The sequence below is a fragment of the Schistocerca nitens genome, chromosome 3 (assembly GCF_023898315.1).
Source record: "Schistocerca nitens isolate TAMUIC-IGC-003100 chromosome 3, iqSchNite1.1, whole genome shotgun sequence".
NCBI lineage: Eukaryota > Metazoa > Arthropoda > Insecta > Orthoptera > Acrididae > Schistocerca > Schistocerca nitens.
The window spans coordinates 54444907-54461651 of record NC_064616.1 but is presented as its reverse complement, the minus strand read 5'-3'; the positions used below and the strand labels follow the sequence as shown (position 1 = coordinate 54461651).

Here is a 16745-nt window from a genome sequence, read left to right as displayed (position 1 = left end):
GGGGGATAACGGATGTCCTACAGAAAAAGAGAACAGTTTACATTAAAATTTGAATAGCCCTTCTGCGCGCACTAAGCTTAAAAGACACGTATTGGTGAAGAAGAAACTTTAGATTCCAGCAGAAACGTCTTTGCACACAAACCAGCAGTAAAAATTTCACATTTTTGATAGTGCATACATTAAGCTTGTAACTGGAGATAAGTACGAGCACGGCCCCCAATAGAGGCGGCCATGGTGTTTGATCCGCACAGTTTTAACCTCTGAGCTTTGTTGTCATCGGCGTATCATTGTTAATCTTTGGCACAGATGTTCCTTTGTTTGGCGTGTGTTTATAGTATTTTTGACATATGGCACAAGAAAAGGAGTTTGTTTGGTGATGAACCCGTAGATGGGTAACAAAGCTTATATCGTGGCAAATTCATATCCAGAGACAAAAACCATGATTTTAATCCGTCACTGCTGAAGGAAACGCATATATTTCAACCACAAGGTTAGTGTGCTAAATAATATGATCTTGAACAGATAGCATGTGTTTATTAAAATGCGTAGGTTTAGCGAAAGGCGATAATTAGTGAGTTGGAAGGTATCAGAATGACCGACAACACGTGTGTAAGCAAATTAAGTAGAAAGAGACACTCAGATGGGAAAAACCCAAATTACATTGTAAAACAACGAAATTCGTACGTGCTCCAGTATAAAACGTTTGTTGTCAGTATTTTGTCAGATGGGCAATGTAGAGTAAAATGTGACATAAGTTGCGGCAAGTTATTACCTTCACTTTTGATAAACACCCTTGAGATTGAGTATTGGCGAAAAGCCTGGACTATTAATGACTGAAGAGGCGTAATTTAAATATACATGACCTTTCTCTCATTCTCAGATCTACATAAGGATGTAAGTGAAGAGCGATAACTGTCCTAGACCAACACGTAGAGGTAGTTTGATCATTGACAGTGCTGCAGAATACAATGACAAAAATCATGTTTTGTTAACTCATTGTAAATGATAGGACATGGGGCTTATAAATGACACAATAAACGTATTAGGCCTAGTTTCTGTGTAAATGGATGGCCAGAAATACCTAACTTTTTGTAGTCAGTGTAAGAAAATCTTCATGTGTTTCTCATGACACTGATAGTATACTTTGCCCTGTCTGTTCAGGAACCTATGTAGGCCCTAATTCATTGGTAGTGACACTGTATAGCACAACACATGATGTTCCGTTATTGATCCTGTCCAAAAGGGTATTGCATGCATCTGGCAGGCAATTCGTATATGTATGTCAGTTGTTCAAGTGCCTTTATCAAATATCATAGGTAGTTTTTGTGTGTACTTTTCAATCCATTGTCATAAGTAAACAACAGTGAGCTTGGTAGAGAGGTGGTAAGCGCACAGATCACCATTCGGCTACCTAGTCTTAGTTTTTCTTTGGTTTCCTCAAATCAGTTCAAATGCATGCCAATATCATTTGCCTTCCTTATCTTACCGAGCGTGTAGATGCACAACATTTTTAATGATCTCATTAGCAACAGTTTATTAAACTGTAATTTCCCTTCCTTTCTTTAATAAACATAAATGTTAATGTTAAATTTTTCTACAAGAATTGAAACACATACATTATCAAAGTTCTACTTTCAGTTCATATTCAAGTGAATATTAGTGCATTCAAATGGATAAACTGCATATAATGTGCTAGATTAGTGGGCAGTAGTGTACATATTTCTATCACCATGTGGAAGATCGAGGAACAGCTGTTAGATGTGCCATACAAAACCCAATAGTGTGCTTTCATTGTAAGGATTTTAGTATTTATCATTTCTGTGTGAAGGAATTTGTAAGTGTATATGCAAAAACTAACAGCACTTTCATTGTAAGAATATTAGTATTTACCTTTTATTGGTGACGTAATTCCTCTGTCTCCCACATTGCATTGTTTTTGTTTCAGCTATGGTTGTCCATTAATGTATTTGGCAACTTCTGCAATTACTAAATAGCATTTAATTTATATTTTTGTAACTTGTGAATCTTATAGTCTAAAATATGTGAGTACAGTTGTAAGTTACATGTTGAACCTAAAAATTTTTGGTCTGTGAAACAGTGTGAGCCATCACCATGCTTTCTTGAGTGTCATGTCCTATTTTATGTAGGTGGCATGTGGTATGTAGACATTGGTTGTATATATTTTAGATAGTGTGTTCCTTATTTTTTGTCGATTGTATACGAGACCTACATAGGTCTATTTAAGGTGGTGAACCAGTGTGAGGAACAGTGTTTTGAGTTGCATTGCATTTTATTTTATTAATTTATGTGTCCTTTGGTCTTTCAGTGCAACAGTATAGGACGTGTCAGATAGACTGATGACCATAGACGTTAAGTCCCATAGTGCTCAGAGCCATTTTGACGTGTCAGATATATTACAGAAATAATATATGGCCAACATATAGAACGTGTGATTGGTGTAGAAGACACTAGGGCAGGAAGTTGGCCATGGCATTATCAAAGGAATCATCTCAACATCCACCTTAGCAACTTTGCAAAACCCAAGTCAATATGGCTGGACAGAGTATGAACTACTCAAATGCGAGTCCAGTGCATTAACACTGCCGTAGATACCTCACTTAGTATGTAATTTGGAATTTACAATCATATGTACCAACTGTATAAAGAACTTCACATCGTGCACGAGTAGTAAAATCGATTATACAACTAGTAAATGAAAATTTGAGTTTAAGAGTAATATTTGACAGAACTCGTCAGGTTCGACCAGTGATGTAATTTTGATGGCTACTGTGACATTGTCTTTTGGTGCAAATATTCACAGTTTTGTTGATGGATGGTGAATCCAACAAATGTGAAAGCCAGAAATCTAGTTGTTTTGTGACAGACTGATCTGTAGCTTTGTCCGAGGTCTAGGTTTGGTTGGAAAGTGACAGTTTGGTTGTGAGTTGACAAAGCCTGTGAATGTGAAATTAATAAAACCCACTGTGGTGACAGACTAATCTGTAGCTTAGATTGTTTCAAAAGATCACCACGATATCACATTATAGTCATCAAGTTGTTTATGGCATTTGTCATATGTTTTCTATGTCACTCATCAAAGCCAAGCACTCTTATAGAATATTCGTCTTTATCCAAACTTTGTTATACACTTCTGAGATGTGGATACCCATGCACACATTAAGTTGCATTTTTACAAAATATGAATGCACAAACATTTGCCAACTTTATGTCCATTACAATTTTTCTTGCAACTGATTCCCTTCTCTGAGTAGATGTATTGCACTGCAACTGAAACAGAGGAAACAGGAAACAATTAGATACACAGTATAGGTGACACATCTGATAACAAATTAAAAAGTACTCAAAACAGTAAACCAGGGCCTAGTGTTTCTGCAAGTTAACATATTCACTTGCAATATAGGAACGATTATCAACAAAGAAAGTTCTTAATTCTGCTGCAAAAGCTTCTTGCTTCTCCAACCTCTTTATTTATATTGGCAGTGTGTTATACAGATTGACAACGAAGTGATTCACATGTCTTGGAGTATGAGTTTTTGTTTCTTGGTCTACACGGAGGTGTACCCATGGTTGTGAGTGTTACAGCTATGGCAATCGTTATTGGTGTGCAGGTCTCCTAGTTTAGCTGTTGTAATCAACACACATTATGTATGGGGAAGAGTACAGGAAGCTCTTCCAACTTTTTAGATAGGAGATTGCTGTGAGTCCTTATAGAACTATATGACAAAATTTGGATTGCCTGTTTGTGTAATTTAAAGGTTTTGTTTAACTGACCGTTAGTTTAGCCCAAAACTGTCCAGTGAGCTACAATGGACAGAAAGTAACCAAAATAAGCCATTCTAGCTTCTTATGAGGAGCATACTTTCGAAATGTTTCTCAGAACGAGGCACACCGAACTGGGTCTTTAGGAGAGTATTTTTACATTGTATTTCTAGTGTAAGTGTTGATCAATTTACATTCCTAGAAGTTTTGTACACTGAACTCTTTCTGGTTCATTTCGTCCCAGTACCAGCTGGAGATCTTAGTTTTGATTATTTTCCCAAGTTAACTGTAATTTGTTTTCTTCACATTAAAGGTCTGCCTGTTGGCATTAAACCATGAATGTATGGACTTGAGGACTTGATCAGTTGTTGCAGGCAGAGATTCCATAATACTGCTCACTATTACAATAGTGCTGTCTCTAGACAATGTGATCTTAGCTCCAATTTCTGAGGACATTGTGTCATCTATAGAAATGAGGAACAGAAGCAGGTCTAACATGCTATCCTGTGGTAAACGTATTTCAGTGTTCTTTGCATCAGATACTAATTTGACTAGAGTGAGTTGTTCTGGGTTCCACAACCTGTGATCTATTTAGTAAATACACTCCTGGAAATGGAAAAAAGAAGACATTGACACCGGTGTGTCAGACCCACCATACTTGCTCCGGACACTGCGAGAGGGCTGTACAAGCAATGATCACACGCACGGCACAGCGGACACACCAGGAACCGCGGTGTTGGCCATCGAATGGCGCTAGCTGCGCAGCATTTGTGCACCGCCGCCGTCAGTGTCAGCCAGTTTGCCGTGGCATACGGAGCTCCATCGCAGTCTTTAACACTGGTAGCATGCCGCGACAGCGTGGACGTGAACCGTATGTGCAGTTGACGGACTTTGAGCGAGGGCGTATAGTGGGCCAGGTGGACGTACCGCCGAATTGCTCAACACGTGGGGCGTGAGGTCTCCACAGTACATCGATGTTGTCGCCAGTGGTCGGCGGAAGGTGCACGTGCCCGTCGACCTGGGACCGGACCGCAGTGACGCACGGATGCACGCCAAGACCGTAGGATCCTACGCAGTGCCGTAGGGGACCGCACCGCCACTTCCCAGCAAATTAGTGACACTGTTGCTCCTGGGGTATCGGCGAGGACCATTCGCAACCGTCTCCATGAAGCTGGGCTACGGTCCCGCACACCGTTAGGCCGTCTTCCGCTCACGCCCCAACATCGTGCAGCCCGCCTCCAGTGGTGTCGCGACAGGCGTGAATGGAGGGACGAATGGAGACGTGTCGTCTTCAGCGATGAGAGTCGCTTCTGCCTTGGTGCCAATGATGGTCGTATGCGTGTTTGGCGCCGTGCAGGTGAGCGCCACAATCAGGACTGCATACGACCGAGGCACACAGGGCCAACACCCGGCATCATGGTGTGGGGAGCGATCTCCTACACTGGCCGTACACCACTGGTGATCGTCGAGGGGACACTGAATAGTGCACGGTACATCCAAACCGTCATCGAACCCATCGTTCTACCATTCCTAGACCGGCAAGGGAACTTGCTGTTCCAACAGGACAATGCACGTCCGCATGTATCCCGTGCCACCCAACGTGCTCTAGAAGGTGTAAGTCAACTACCCTCTGCGGTCTGCACGTCCAGCACGAACTGAGGCGCCAGGTGGAAATGGCATGGCAAGCCGTTCCACAGGACTACATCCAGCATCTCTACGATCGTCTCCATGGGAGAATAGCAGCCTGCATTGCTGCGAAAGGTGGATATACACTGTACTAGTGCCGACATTGTGCATGCTCTGTTGCCTGTGTCTATGTGCCTGTGGTTCTGTCAGTGTGATCATGTGATGTATCTGACCCCAGGAATGTGTCAATAAAGTTTCCCCTTCCTGGGACAATGAATTCACGGTGTTCTTATTTCAATTTCCAGGAGTGTATATTGAAACCAATTGTTTTCTATCCCCTTTATCCCCATTTCTATAAGCTTCTCAGAAAGCTTATCAAAAGCTTTAGAAAGATCAAAATAAACTTGTACAGCACTGTTGTTTTGTAGGTTCCTAATTATTTCATCTGTGTAATTGATTATTGCTGTTACTATACCTCTACCTGCTCAAAAGCCATGCTGATTATGATACAATAGCTTGTGATTGTTAGGTACTTGGTGAATTGTTGTTTCATTAATTTCTCAAGTACTGTAGAGAATGCAGAGTGTAGTGATGTGGGTCAATTATGTTGAACTTTATGTCTATTACCAATCTTGAATGAACATATCACTTTAGAAATTTTTAACCTGTGTGTGAGCACTCCCACAGTGAATGATAAATTATCAATGTGAGCCAAGGACTTCGCAATCTTTTAAGCATGAAGTGGGATTGGTACTTCATCTATACCTACAGACATTTTGCATTTGATCCCCTTTACTACTTCATACTGTATACCGGTGTACTGTACTTAAGTTCATCCTGATTAGTGAAATTCAAGCTTAGTGTTTGGGAAGCCTTTATGAAATAATGATTCATGTAATTTGACAGGTCTTTGTTGCTAATGTTAATGTTATCAGCATTTGTGTGATTTTTGTCATTTCCCTGTTTCGCTTTTTACAGTTTCTCATATAGATTTGGTTTTATTGGCTGACAACCATATTATGGTGTTATTTCTAAGCAGTTTCGCTTTAGCAATTGCTTGTCAGTATATTTTCTCATACGTCTTTAAAAACACACACACACACAAACACACACACACACACACACACACAACAACAACATATTTATGCTTCTACATGGTGCCAGCTGGACGCACAATGCGAATGTTGCATTTTGGGAGGTGGACTAGGTTGAGATGGGGGTTACATTTGGTGGGGTGTTAGAGGCAGAGAGATGTGGGAGTCAGAGAGAGGGGTTGGCATGGTGGCTAGTGGCTTGGGGAGGGGGGGAAGGCAGCTGATTTTCTGGCTGTGAATGTGGAGGGGAGGGGTGGTAGGTGCATTGGCTAGGCATGTGATGCATGGTTGTCAGAGCTAGTGGGAGCAGGTGACATGAATTGAGAGGGGATGATGGGACAGAGGAAAGTAGTGTGTAGGGTATAGGGACAGTGGGTGACCGGAGACTGAGACCAGGCCACCCAACATACACATCATCCTAGTCCATCCCCTATGGAAGACCATGGTGCAAAACCTGCCCAATCCACCTATCCAGCACTTCCTACTCCGTTCATGTCACATGCTTGCCCTACCCCATCAGAGGCTGGGCTAACTGTGGAAGCAGCCATGTCATTTCCCAACCCTGCTGCAAACATTGCACAGCGTTTTATGCTAGTATGACTACCAACCATGTGTCCACCAGGATGAATGGCCATCACCAAACTGTTGCCAAGAACAGAATTAATGACCTGGCTGCACAACATGCAGCTGAGCATAGCGTGCTCATTGTCAATGGCTGCTTCATAACCCAGGCCACTTGGTTCCTTCTCTCCACCAGCAGCTTTACTGAACTACGCGGATGGTAGTTACCCTTCCCACATAGTCTTTGCTCCTGATCTCATCCTGGCCTCAGTCTCTGGTATTCCACCATCCCCACACCCTCTACCCAGCAGTTTCCCCTTTCTCTATGCTGTCAGCTCCTCTCCATTAATGTCCCCACATCACCCTCAGTGTGTGCTGCTCCCCACCATATCTCTAACAACCCTGCATCACATACCTAGCCTGTGCAGCTGCCACCCCTCCCTCTGCATTCCTAGCTGGCAAACTGGTTGCTTCCCACTGGGCTGCCAGTCTCACACCTGTGCATGCGCATGTGTGTGTGACACACACACACACACACACACACACACACACACAGCACGTGCTCTCTCTCTCTCTCTCTCTCTCTCTCTCTCTCTCTCTCTCTACTCACCCTACCTAACACAACCCCATCCCAAACTATCCCACTGCTGAAATGCAGCATTGGCATTGTGCATCCATCTGGTACCCTGCAGGCACCTGACTCAGTGATTCTGCTTTTCAATGAGTGGTCTCCTTTACTCCTAAATTGTTTATAGTCTACCAGAAGTTTTTCCTACAAAATTAAATCAGTAGTAATAATTTATATTCCTGTGGTGCCCATAATTGAAAATATATTATCAATAAGACTTAATGTATTCCACAGCTTAAACGTGTTTACTCTTATAAACAGGTCCACAAAAATAACACATAGAACGGAAAGTCCTCCGTTGATGCACATTCATTCATGAAGTTTATACTGAAGTCCCCACAGACAGTTATAGTGCCTTTTTCGTCAAACCTCATGTCCGTCAGAGACTCTAATTTATTAATGAATATGTCTATATCCACTATAGGTGATCTGTATACTGGTTATAATTATTACTTTACCCAGATCCCCATGCAGTTGAACAGCAGTGGCTTCAAAATGTTTGACTTTGTTGTTTTTTTCAGGAATTGTTTGCAGCTTAGATAATTTAGTTGTGTAAGGCCTACCCAGAAAACTGGGTGAACTATATAGTTCCTAGCTATCTGTGGGAATTAAATGGATCTCAGTCTCCCCACTGGAAACATTTCCTGAAAAAATTACTGTACTCTCATGAAGTACAGACACACAAAGAATTGATAGCCTGATTATGTAGGCCTCTTGATGAAGTTTCTGTAGTGCTGTGTAGTGTAATGTAGTGTACCCTTTCGAAGGAACCATCCCAGTGTTTGCAAGTCCAGTGTGCTAACTGCTGCACCACCACCTCACTTGGTACTGGCGTGTTAGAGATAACTGTCGCATTTTTGTATAAATTTTCAGTATGCTTGCGTTACCTAAGCATTTTAAGATAGGTTTCATTTGACTGAATGTAAGGTCCTTTATCCCAAATCCTCTTCGGTGCTTTAAATGCAAGAAGTTTCATCATACCATCTTGAGATGTAAAGGTGATGCAACATCTGGAAAGTGATCTCAAGTTTTATCGGGTTTGATTCCATAGGGAAACAGTTGTGCACAGGGACTGTATTCATTTCAAGTGTAAAGGGTACAGTGGTCAGTCGCACATGATGTATATTGCATACCTAGATGTCAGTCACTTTGTGTCCAACTTCAATGCAGTAAATTTAAGTTAAAACATTAAAACCACTTTTATATGCATGTAGTCTGAACTGCACTAATCACGTCAAAAGCTGAGGCAAGAATATTCCAGAAAGTCTCTTCAGGTTTGCTGCTAGTGATTCAATATTTTGACGATCCAACTTTAGCCATCTTTAGGAGAACACTGCTTCTACTACTGAGTCCCACTGTGAACTGATGCAGCAGAAGTAGCGTTCTTTTGAAGATAGCGAAGAGCTAGAGCGCCGAAATATTGAATCGAATTGGTTTTAGGATCCGGCAGTAAACCTGAAGACACTCTCAAGACTTATTATGCCGGGAAAGCCCACGAAGTCACATGAATATTTCGGTTGGGACTGAGTGCCTATACAAGCGGTTTTGTTTTAACTTATTTTTACTGTACTGAGGATGGCCACACCTTTACCGAAATCTAGCTATGCCATAAACGTCATTTGCAACTGATTGCTGTAACCTTTGCTATTTGTGATGTAAAGTTGTCCATGAACCAGAGATGTCATTCTCATCTCCGCCATGATGCATTAACTACTTTGGCAAATCTCCAGAATGGAGCTGAGAATGTCCTAAATTCACTGAAGAGTAGACAATGCAAGAAATTAAAGTAACAAAATGTGTTCTGTATGTGGAAGGGGGGGAAGATCTTTAAGGCAATACAACCACCTATATTTAGTAAACCATTTGATTTGTGTGTGCATTCATTAAACCAGCTATAAGGACTAATGTGTGGACACAAACAAAGACATCTAATTCTGGCACCATCACCTGTATATGCTGGTGCACATGGTGCACATGTAAAGCTGCATCTGGTGATTTTTTTGGTGGTGGTGGTGGGGGGGGGGGGAGTAGGGAGGGGAGAATATGATCAGTTCTAAATTGAGACATTAGCTGAAGAGGTACAGTGTTGAGCACACTGACCTTGCTTTTGGGAGGACCCTCGTGAAGTCCCCATGTGAGCATCCAGGTTTAAGTTTTCCATAGTTTCCGTATAGTACTTAAAAAACATGTGTACTCTTCTCATACAGTGAGTTACCTGGAGGGGACAACATTTCTGAAGCCTGAGTCACAAATCTAGAAAGTTGCAGCCAAGCTCGTCACACAATCTTTAAAAAGTCTCTACTTCGTCTTCCACTTGACTTGGAACCATAGGATCATTATCAGTTCCTGGCAAAATACTGCAGATTTTGAGCTTTTCTGAAATTCCGTGAGTAAGATTGGTCTTCTCAAACTTCTTTTTCAGTCACTGGAACATACCAAGAAGAGCCTCAGGATGGCTGCATCCCACAGCCTCTCCAGCATCTTGCATGAGGTGTGTACACACACACACACACACACACACACACACACACACACACACACACACACAGAGAGAGAGAGAGAGAGAGAGAGAGAGAGAGAGAGAGAGAGAGAGAGCATGAGGCAGTCCTTCTCATCCCTTGCTACTATGCTACTATTTCCCTAAAGGAGTACCATTCTATGCCATACGTTTAAACTACCAATGATTAACAGACTCTTGCCCTTCTTCCTGCTTGCATATCACTTGACATGAGGACACAGCAGATTTTCCAACAGGTGAAGTGTGTCTCAGTAACTATTTCAGTTTCAATGGAAGATAGTACCTCAAACTTGTTGGTTAAGAGGATGTGTATAATACCCTAAGTTCTGCCTTGTCCCTGCCTCCCCTGTATGGAGCCCTTAGACATGCCGTTGACATACCACTTCCTGTCAGGCAGATGAGTAGTGATATATTCTGTACTTCCTGTAGAGGAGGCAGGATCTGCTGGAGAGGATAGTGCTTGAGGTACCTTTGGTATGTCTGATACAAGTATCTCGGTAGTCCTCCCAGTGCATCTATTCATAACAGATTCCAATTGCATGACAGCAGATCTGATAAGTGGCAAAGGCAAAGGCAAAGTAGCACTTTAGTAGCTTTTCTGATAGTCCCATTTTCTGCACAGGCATGAAAATCCATACCATGTTTCCCAGGCTGTATCTCACTGTTTGGTAATATAGGGCTCTTGATCCTTCTCCTGGGTGTCCAGGGTCCATAAGCAAGCCAACTGCGTTGCTTCTTTAGTCCTAGTGATGAGATGTTTCATGTAGGCATCCTGAATGTCATCTGGTTGTAAGGGGAATGGTGTATCCATTGTCATTTTGACCTCATGACTGTGGAACAGAAAGAACAGTATGAAGCATGTAGTGTCTGGCTTAACTGTGTGATATGTGAATCTCACAACAGGCAGTATTGTATCTCAATTGCACTGTTTGACATCAGTATAAATGGAAAGCAAGTCTCCCATCCCGTTCCTGAGAGCAGTATTCACAGGAGACCTGTATTGTGACTGAAGTGTTTTTTCATATCTCAGCCTGTTATACTACAGAGAATATAAATTCCCTTTCAGAACTGAAGTAACACTCAGAAAAGTGATATCTGCTGTAACAAGAGAAAAATCTGGGATAAAATGAACCAAGTCCCTGAATTACTTCAAACTTTGAGTCTCAATCTTTTGCTATGTCACTATTATGTTCGCTAACAAACTCTTAGCCGGCCGCGGTGGTCTAGCAGTTCTAGGCACTCAGTCCGGAACCGCGCGACTGCTACGGTTACAGGTTTGAATCCTGCCTCGGGCATGGATGTTTGTGATGTCCTTAGGTTAGTTAGGTTTAAGTGGTTCTAAGTTCTAGGGGACTGATGACCACAGATGTTGAGTCCCATAGTGCTCAGAGCCATTTGAACAAACTCTTAAATAGTGGTAATGTGGAACAAAAGCAGAGAGGGTACACTGCTGTTGAAAGAGGAAACTAAATGAAACACAGTATGACAATTATAATATGTGAAGCACTCATTATTATGCTGCAGAAGTCAACTTTGTAAGAACTATATTTACATTACAATCACACTTGCAAACACTTCCTTTGAAGAAACTGGTCAACAAGCAGAAAGAAGGTGGGAATTTTGCATGAATTACAAAAATACCTGCAATGTGATAGAGGGAGAAATAACTTTTTGATCCAGACATTGCTGCTAAAATTCGTAGATTGCTCAACTGTAGCTTTTAAACATGGATTTACTATAAAGTAAGTTATGCATGACACGTTTAAACTTCCAAAATCTTATAAAAATATGCCTTTATTCAGGTAGATGTAAACTGGTATTAGGGGGAATGATTGGATGACGGTACTGCCACCACAATTGTATAAAGCACAAATGTAGACTACAGCTGGCAATTTAAAATGGAATAAATTTTTTGTGGTACTTATCATTCAGAAATATGCGATGTGTCATGGCATACATTCAAGTTTTTATGCAATCAACATGAAGAGCTCATTTAAACTTTATGTAAAATGTTAGGATTTAGAGTTTTGGAGTGAAGTGAATTTACAAATACATGTGTCCTCACTAGTACACATATGAAATACCATTAATCAGCTTATGTGTGTAAATAAATGTGCAAAATATATGGAATTTTTACTTAGAAGGTTTTCTGGCTCCTCCTACACTAGAGTGCCAAAGATGAATGCTGTAGTGTCAGTATATTTCACTAAAACAGCAAGAATTGTGACACAGAACAAAACACATCTTCCACTTGAAGTGACTAATGCAGCTGACCTATACTATAATGAAGCTTCACATTCTTCCACTTGAAGTGACTAATGCAGCTGACCTATACTATAATGGAGCTTCACATTATTCTGCCATGAGTTCTAATAGTCGGCTGATCCAGCTGTGTTGATATCCATGAGACAGTAATCACAGAGAGCAGTTAGAAGTTTATTTAGTATGTTTTCAGTGGACGGACTGAAATCAGTATTGTCTCATTGTAACCACAATCAATTCCAAATCCAAAAACTGGGCCATCCATGAAGTACAGCTCTTAACATTGGAAATACATTTATTAAGAACACCAATATACAGTCATAACAGAACTCAACTGGATAGAGAGTCCTGCAATTTATACAAACATTGAAAATTCCAGATTGTACAAACAAGAAGTTCCGAAAACCTTCCAGTCATGATAAATACTAAATAACAAATAATAGCTGGCAGTTGGGTTTCAACTGGTGAGCCACAAAATGCCACCAGTGATGCTAACCATGCACCACATTGCATACAGCATTGCTTGTGGCATTGCTGCCTCTCCTGGAGAAACAATGACCTGCTGTTTCAGAAGTTCTCACTGGAGCCGACTAAAGCACCCTGTGTCTAGAGTTTGTCAACTGTCGTCTGTATTTCATCGCTGGAGGAGTCTGATGTTACAGTTGTGTTGTTGCATCTTCTTCACTATTATGATCATCAAAGGTAGCCCCTCATGTCAAAGCTTCATGATTGGTGAACAGGTCTTCAGTTTCTGTGAATGAGAAGCCTCATCATTAATCTGTGCATGTGGAATGTTGTAGGGCTTCATATCGAGGCCACGGATGACATCTCTGTGCTTGTGTCCAATCCATGACTTTGTGAGATCTCACAAGTGGCAAAGGATATGAGACAGCCCAAAGTAGCACTTTAGTAGCTTTTCTGATAGTCCCACTTTCTGCACAGGCATGAAAATCCATACCATGTTTCCCAGGCTGTATCTCACTGTTTGTTATTATAGGGCTTTTGATCCTTCTCCTGGGTGTCCAGGGTCCATAAGCAAGTCAACTGTGTTGCTTCTTCAGTCCTAGTGATGAGATGTTTCATGTAGGCATCCTGAATGTCATCTGGTTGTAAGGGGAACGGTGTATCCATTGTCATTTTGACCTCACGACTGTGGAACAGAAAGAACAGTATGAAGCATGTAGTGTCTGGCTTGACTGTATTATATGTGAATCTCACATTGTATCTCAATCGCTCTGTTTGACATCAGTGTAAATGGAAATCAAGTCTACCATCATCTTGTTGAAGCATTCTCTGAGGCCATTTCTCTGTGTGTGTTGGGCATTTGTAGTATTGTGGGTGATATTGCAACATGAAATTACCTCTGATACTAGTCTCAACTGGAAAACTTTTCCGCAATTGAAGATCATCTCTCAGGGTGCTCTCTCCTTTTAAAAGATGTCTTCTACAAGGAATCACACAATTTCTAGAACTTTTTCAATTGGCACAGCTTTGGTGACAGCGTAGCGAATGAGGTAATTAGTTCAGATTATTTCCCATTTGGCAACATTAGGAACCTTCCCAAGAGTGGAATTGATTGGAATTGAGCTGCTGCAGGTGGATTTGGTACTAGAGGCCCCAGACTGCAGTACATGCTTCTGTAATGGGCATTCCTTACAGTGGCTCACATAGTGTCTAACAGTTCGATAGAGACCTGGCTGCTGATATCTGCATCTGATTATAACTACAGTATTTACAAATCCCGAATGAACAGATGTTGGAATGTCAGAGAGAAACTTCAGGATAGCTGGCCTTAGATGCACTGGGATGATGAGCAACCATTTCTGCCCCAACAGATCATAATTCCTCTTATACAGTCTTCCATTTATTAATGGGAGTCCTCCATTGGTTGGTTTCTCCTCCTTCAAGACTTCTATGATTTTCAAAAATACTGAATCTTCCCTCATTCATCAGCAATATTATTAAATGTAACAATAATGGAGATTTCATCCACACTGCTGTGTTCTGCCAAAGGATCCCTTGAAAGTCAGTCGGTATCCTGTCTCATAACTGTTACCATCAGTGTGAAGTTCTGGCTTGGCATTCCCATGCAATGATAGAACTGGAAATGATGTTAGTGGCTCCTAACAACAAGGACAGATTGGGATGAGCCTTGGTACAAAAGTCCTGTATGAATCATTAATAGTGTGAGCACCTTCCAAAAAAAGTTCTCACATCTCGAATGTGCCGAGAAGTTGGAAAATCTGTGACCGCTCTTATTTTCTATGGATCATGTTGCACTCCATTCCCATTAACTAGGTGCCCCAAGATATTTATTTGTAGGGCAACGAAAAGGCACTTTTTTGGATTCAGGCTGAAGCATGCAGTTGGAAAACACTTTAACACGGCTGTCAGGTGGCTTGGATGTTTTTCAGATGTCTTCAGAAAATAACAGTGTCATCCAGGTAGCAAAACCACATCATCCGTTTAAGGTATTGAAGCAGGTTGTCCATCATAAGTGTGAAGGTGGCTGGTGCATTGCACAATCCAAATGGCATAACTCTGAACTCAAGAGGCCATCAAGAGTTATGCAGACAGTTTTTTCTTGATCATCCTCAATTTACCAGTAGCATGTCTGAATGTTCATAGTTGAGAGAAAACTTAAAGCAGTCGTGGGTGTCATCGATGTGAGGCTATGGGTAGATATCATAGAGAGAGATTTTGGTCAGGTATCAATAACTGACACAGAAATGCTATGTACTGTCCTTCTTAGTCACGAGGACCACAGGAGGGGATTGAGGACACTCTGAAGGCTCAGTGATGTCATCCTGCAGTATCTTCTCCACTTCTCCCAAATTATGTGCTTTTCAGCTAATGACGTCTTATATGAGCATTGGCCAACTGGTGGATGGTCCCAGTGTTGATATAGTGCATTACCATGGGCCACTTGGTCTATAGTGGTTACAGAGCACGACAATTGACAAAAGCTTTACTATTATTACAAAAGCTTTAGAGTTTAACTGATCATCTAGTTCGATGACTGGAACTAGTCTTGTTGACGTTGGCGAGATAACCACATCTTTAACACGATACTACCGTCCAGAGCAATCTTTGTTATGTGTACATGTTGGAATAGCTTTGTAAATCTGCAGCTCTGATCTTCTATAGTCTGTGACTGTTTGTAATGCCTGTAAGAAGTGCCATCTGAGAATAACATTATGACTGCATTCTGCTAAAGCAACAAATTCAGAGGGCTGTGTTCAGTCATTGATAGTTATTCTTGCAATACATGTTCCTGTCGGCTGGACAGATCTCCAGTTTGCAACCTTCAGCACAATCGCTTTCATTTCATGGAATATGGTCTTGTTATGGAGTGACCTCATCCAGATTACAGTGACGGGCTTCTTACCACAGGTCAGGTATCATTGTCTACAGTTGACTGACATGACTAGGACTGTTGTGATGGTTGATGTCTTGTCACTCATCTTCTCTCTCTGCATTGGTGTACAGGTCCAGAGCATATACAGTTTAAGCACCATGTTGTCCTCTGTCTTCCAAATGTCCATTCTTTTGCAGGGTGCTATACTTGATGGAGGAGTTGGTTGTATCTGCATTGACTGGATACTGGTTTGTCATTTTGCAGCTGCAACATAAGTCGCAGCTGGCTAGGTACATTCTTCCTGGCTAGTGGTGGCGATTGGTGTCAAAAGATCAATAAACATCATCTTGAAAATTTTCTATTCCCTCAATACATACAGTCTCTTACTTGGTCTGGCAATTCTAGCTGCTATAAACTGTTGTATTTCTTCTCACACTAGCTGGCACATGAGACAACAAAACTGGAGTCCAACTGACAGTTGACTATACAGAAAGTTTCAGTACTTTCTATGGAATTACACTGGTCAACAGTTGATTTTTTGCAGAAACCAAAGCAGATGGTCTTTATAGATCCCAATGCGCTGGGCATGAATATCATGATTAACATTGTCTCTTACACTATGTGATCAAAAGTTTCCGGACACCCCCAGAAACATATGTTTTTAATATTAGGTGCATTGTGCTGCCATCTATTGCCAGGTACTCCATATCAGCAACCTCAGTAGTCATTAGACATTGTGAGAGAGCAGAATGGGCCGCTCCGCGGAGCTCACGGACTTCAAACGTGGTCGGGTGATTGGATGTCACTTGTGTCGTATGTCTGTACGTGAGATTTCCACACTCCTAAACATCCCTAGGTCCACTGTTTCCAATGTGATAGTGAAGTGGAAATGTGAAGGGACACGTACAGCACAAAAGC

The 16745-nt window shown here is 41.5% G+C and overlaps 1 protein-coding gene across 2 annotated transcripts in view; it reads left to right on the top strand.

Annotated features, from left to right (window-relative positions):
• Positions 1 to 295: 295 nt before the first annotated feature.
• The window catches only part of LOC126248012 (rab-like protein 6), a 196228-nt gene continuing 179778 nt past the window's right edge, over positions 296 to 16745 (top strand). Inside the window, exon 1 of one of the 2 annotated variants that reach the window (XR_007545398.1) lies at positions 296 to 490. The gene's annotated coding sequence lies outside the window, so the exon portion shown is untranslated. The remainder of the gene's footprint in view (positions 491 to 16745) is intronic. The other variant, XM_049948596.1, reaches the window with a different exon arrangement.